Raw genomic sequence first — 6000 nt, 5'->3', positions numbered from 1 at the left:
GATGAGAATTCCATTGTAAATGCTCTTACAACTTACACTCATAAAACCCATGTCACGTGAGTTTTACCCAATTGATGGAGTGTTCCGAGAGTGCACGGGTTTTCCATTAACAATTCATTTTTCGCTAAATTTCACCGTCATTGGTGATAACATCCCAATCGATTTCAAGAAAAGTATGCATTTCATGCATACATTTAGTCTATTGTAACACAATGTCACTACTTAATATAGAATGTGCAAATCATGATGCATAGTGTACTAAATGGAAAAGTTGGTAGAAATAAAATAGGTAAGATTCCCTTTGCGTGTGTGTTCCAATCTTATTGTAATCCCCCAAAAATCTGAAAATCCGAAAAATGACAACAAATAAAATAATTGTGTAATACTTAAATTGTTAAAGAATATTTGAACATCAAGAATTATATGAAGTGTGATAAACAAGCTCGTTTAATTTACTCTTAAAAGTAATTCATGAAAGTTGAAAGGGTTAGGGGATTAGGGGTGGTTCACTAGTGATAGAATTTATCACTCACAAGCACCAATCAAGTTTCGCCATGTCATTGACCATTTTTCCATCACTCACAACCATTTTTAGTGGGGGTGGTCATCACTCACCATCACACCCAACAATTTCCCCCAACCAACAAATACCCTCACAAAAATAAACCATAACGCGTGATGGAGATAACGAAAATCGGTTTCCGTTAATGTATAACGCGTTGAAGTGTGTAGCGGCGGTCGAGTTCAACGCGTTATGGTTGAGCACGTTATACTAACACGGAATCTTTGGAGACCGCCCCGGGTCCCCTTATGATGGATATTTGATGAAACTTTGTTTTAATGTTTCATGACTTTCAAAGTCACGATAAATCAGAGAGAAGAATGTTAATGTTTCATGACTTTCAAAGTCACGACAAATCAGAAGAAGGAAAGATTTAAAAGGTGGTCCCACATGCATTATTATGTTGACCGAATAACTCAAAATTTTGACTGAATTATTTTTATCTTTGTATTGGGCCATTTGGATTCACCCCTTTAGAGCAGCCCATCTGCCCTTTGTGACCAACAAGATCCGCTAGAAGGCCCGGTTAGAGTTTTTGGTGTTATAATTCAACTAGTTTTTGTCCGGCCCGCTAAGGTTGGCAAATCGTGTCTTAACAGGTTTAACAGGTTTCTGACGGCGCGTACAACATAAGTTTCAAACAAGATTACGACTCGTTTAACTACTTTCTACCTCATGTTTATAAAACAATTTTATGTTTTATGTACAAAGATGAATAAATGATAGATCCTAACATTGTAATTTTAATTATTTTGAAAATTAAAAAAGTCAAAGGGTGTATTTTTCAGTCTTACAGGTCTAATCGTGTCTTAACAGGTACCCAATAGCCGGCCGAATATTTCTCTCTCATAATATGTACGTCTGTGTTTCGGTTACTTATACATACTACTCATGACACAATCTCAAAAAAATTATATCGAGTCAACCAATTAAAATAAAGCATTACTATACTGTTGGTAAAAAAAAAACTAAAACGATGGAAAGACGATAATTTTAAACTGGGAACAAAATTGTAATTTTACTGGACAAATGAGTGTATACTAGGCAGTCGCCTGACACGAATAAAAATTACACCGAGTCAACCAATTAAAACAAAACACTACCATAGTTTTGTAAAAAAAAAAACGATGGCATGACTATAAGTTTACACTATGGACAAAACCGTAATTTAACAGGGAAAACAACAAAAACGATGGCAAAACTGTAAATCTAAACCGAGGGCAAAATCGTATTTTGGCTGAAAGGAAAAAAAAAATCAATAGTAAAACTGTAAATTTAAACATGGCAAAATCGTATTTTCGCAGGACTAATTTATGTTATGTTAAAGAGTTTTAAAAATTTTCAGTATACTAAAACCTATAACTAAGTTTTACAATACACGTGAATTAAAGAAATAGGAAAAAAAAAAAAGTTAAGTCTTTCAGTGGCTGTCCAATTCTACTAGTATTAGGAAAGAACTATTTCCGCTGATATGAATTTTAGATGTAGGTGATTACAATACTGTGTGGATATAAGGCTCGAGGGTGTGGTTGAAGCCCACTAGGGGCTTTATCAAGCCATGTAAGCAATATTTAAGATCCACCTCAGCCATGGGGCTTTATCACGCCCTCGTTTAATTTGCAGGGTGTGGATGAAGCCCCCTATTAAACAAAATAAAAAAATAGATTTGATTGGCTGAGAGTAGGGCTACAAACGAACCAAACGTTTGGCGAACAGTTCGTGAACCGTTCGGGAGCAAAAACACGAGGTGGGACCCCACATTGAGGACGTTAGTGTTTGAGAAGGACCCCACTATTGAATCGAAATATTAATTTAGTCGGGAGCAAAAACACGAGGTGGGACGATTTTTTTTTCGTGGAACCTGTTGGGATCGAGATAATTGAAGCCAGAATACAAGGAAGCCTAGGAACGAGATTTTGAAAGCTTGTGTTTGAAGAACTAGTTCGTAAACGTGTTAGTTCATTTTAATAGGGGTAAATTACACTTTTCGTCCTTTATATTTGTATCAAATTGCAATTGATAACCTTTAACTTCAATAATTACAGTCACAATCATTTATTTGTAAAATACGTTACACTTTACGTCCTTTAAGATTAACAAGGTTAAAATTTAATGTTAAGTCTATTCATACGAGGGTAGTTTTGTAATTTTACCTATTTACTTAAAAAATATATTAAAAAAATGAAAAAAAAACAAGAAAATATATATATATATATATATATATATATATATATATATATAAATGAGATGTGATTGGGCTAGGTGGCATTGGATTTGGGACAATTTTGCTGATGTGGCAACTCATTTTTTTTTAGTTTAGGAGGGAAATCATATTGGACACGGGATCCGAATAGAATTCGGTTCGACCACATGATCCAAATGGATCCTTTATATCCTAATTTCATTCCATCAGAACTCTTCATCTATTCTCTCTAAACCCTAGCCGACAACATCATCTCCTTGTTCAATCGTCTTATTGAATCCTCTTCTTCAATCGTCGTCTGTAAATCAAACCATCAGGTAATCTTTATTTTTGTTTAGTTGCTCTTCTCGATTGGAAGAGATTTTTTATTTTGTAGGCAACTTTATCTTCTGGTGTCACCCAATATGCTTCATCATCATGTTCTTTCGTTTAAGAATCTTTCATCAAAATCCAAAATATGCTTCTTTTGTTCCTTCGATTGATCTTGATAATCACAGGTATGTTGTTCAATCATTCAGTAAGACAAACCCTAATTACACAATCAATAGCACCCTTCAATCTTTCCTTTATCTCTCTTCTTTGCAAATCTATGTTCTAAATTTCATTCATCTATGATTTTTAGTGTTAATCTCTTCCCTTTTCAATCAGGTATTTAAAGATTTTATAATCGAATCTTTTTTGATTTGGGAATTTTTGTTTGGTTTTGGATTCGTGGCAATGATTTACTATGAACAATGCTCGATCGCGGAATCCTTTTGAATCTATTCAACAATGGTAAGTTTGTTTGTTATGATTTTTATTTTTTTTTATTTTGGTATTTAGAATACTGTTGATTCATGTATGGATTTAAAAGGATTAGGGGAAATTATCCCATTAGAATTCAAGTTTTAGCTTCTTTTCCAACTTGTGAACTGTTTGTTTGAAGCTTTAGTGTGAATTAGAGCTTTGGCTATCCATTTAGATCATATGATTTACGTTTTGTTCATGATTTACCATGTTATGAATCTGATTTTATTTTTTTTATTTTTTGTGAGTAATCGATACACCCAATCGCCACTAAATGGGATCCACTAAAATAAAATGTTTCATGGTTAAATTGCATAGTTGATTGTTGATTGTGGATCAATGAAATAGGAATTGATTTGTATTGTCTGGTTTATCGTTTTTTGTTTTTCAAAAAATTGATTGTTTTGGTTTTTTTTTTCATTATTGTGATTGTTATTTGCTTGAAAGTACACCCACAAGTATTTGTTCATTATTGTTGCATTTATGCGTCTTTTTGATTTTTATTAAAATTATAAAATTAGGCTTACTTTCATCAATTAATCTTTTTTACATTAAATAAATTGCAGTGAAACTGAAATGTGATTTTTTTTCATTTTGTTGATTTATGTAAATAAGGATTCATGATGTCATGTCACCGGTTCATGTTTTTTCATGAATGTTACTGATAGGTTTGAGTATAGTTTCAGGTTCGAGATGTATGTCTTATTGTGGATCGTAACTCAATATGCTTGAAATGAGTTGGGTATTTTTTTCTACTATAGAAATAATGATTAGTATCTAAAATTTGGACCTTGCTCCACGATTAGTAATTATTTTGAATTGAAAGTTTTTCATTTTTAAAGCTTTATTCTTATTGTTTCATGTCAGAATCTTTGCTCCACGTTTCTATTGTTTTGTTTGAAGCTTGATTGAATATCATATTTGTTCTTGGAGTTTAATGGTTTGATCCTTGATGTTTGACAATTGAATTTCGGATCATGATAACGGTTCGGTGCTATCCATCCGTTTGTTCAAAAATTATTATTGTTAATTTTTATTTCCTTATTTAGAGGATATATAATAACTTGATTTTAAATTCAAATTTTTTGTTTGGAGTATAATATCGAAGTAAACGATTTGTAGTTAATAACATTAATTGGATTTCCTTTTTAGGTGGGTTCAATGTACCTAGACTAGACCTGGCAAACGGGTCGGGTCGGGTCGGGTTGGGTCATGGGTCAAAACGGGTTCGGGTCAAAACGGGTCAATTAAAAAAAGGGTTGTTTTGGTTCGGGTCAAAACGGGTTCGGGTCGAAACGGGTTCGGGTCAGAACGGGTTCGGGTCGGAAAAGGTCCGGGTCAGAATGGGTTTCGGGTCGGGTCGGATCGGGTCGGGTTGGTTTTAAAAAAATGCTTTTTCCTAAAAAAGAAAGATGCAACAGTTAAGGGTATGACTTGGCAAAACCGTAGGGTCAAACGCCGGGTCTGAACTGATTTATGAGAAATTAGATAAATTTTTCCTAATAAATAAATTTTTAATAAACTTCAAAAGATTCCTGGTTATCTATTTTTCACAAAAAGACAAAATACGAAAAAGTAAAAGCATAGTAGTGTTTTTATAAATTATAAATTAAAGCATAACAGTATTACAATTCTTTATCTCTCACCTACCCCTCAAAAGTCTCAAAGTTCAACCTCTCACACACATAGAAACTGTGAAGAAACATAAACTAAACAAGATATTAATTTTTGCTGCCAATTTGTTCAATAAATACGAAAATCGAGGTTGTATTTAGTTCGATTGGTTTTATCTGGGTCACTCTATTTTCATAATCGATTTCGTGACATTTTTTTGTCTCTCTCGAGTTAAAGGCAGTAGATGATGGTGGTGGAAGACGGTGACGAGGCGACGACCAAGGCGGGTGACATTTTTTGTGGCTTTCTAGAGTTAAAGGCAGTAGACGATGGTGTTGGACGACGACGGTGGACGATGGCGGTGGACGACGACGGTGGACGATGGCGGTGGACGACGACGGTGGACGATGGTGGTGGATGACGGTGGTGTACGACGGCGACGAGGCGACAACCAATGCGGTAGATGAAGATGCTACTGTACCCGCTCTTCAGTCTTCAGAAGAATAATGGAGAACCCGAACTTCACCTGCCTCGACCCGTTCTGACCCGTTTGGTCACATTCCTTGACCCATGCTGACCCGCTCCTCCAAAGCAAGAATTTGTCAGCTATCCATTTTGACCCGTCCTTCACTTTTTACTTACCCAAAGTAACCCAAAGGCATAAAATTTTGACCCATATCTACCCGTAAATGATAGTTTGGGTTGTGATTGCCAGCCCTAACCTAGACATGTTAATGGTTTAAAATTTAGAGTTTTATATATAATTTTGATTAAATTCTTCCAACATATTATAGTAATTTTAAATTTAAATTATATTTGATTTATTTTTAAATAA

This window comes from Helianthus annuus, chromosome 7 (genome assembly GCF_002127325.2).
Source record: "Helianthus annuus cultivar XRQ/B chromosome 7, HanXRQr2.0-SUNRISE, whole genome shotgun sequence".
In the NCBI taxonomy this organism is placed as follows: domain Eukaryota; kingdom Viridiplantae; phylum Streptophyta; class Magnoliopsida; order Asterales; family Asteraceae; genus Helianthus; species Helianthus annuus.
This window is presented reverse-complemented; position numbering follows the sequence as displayed.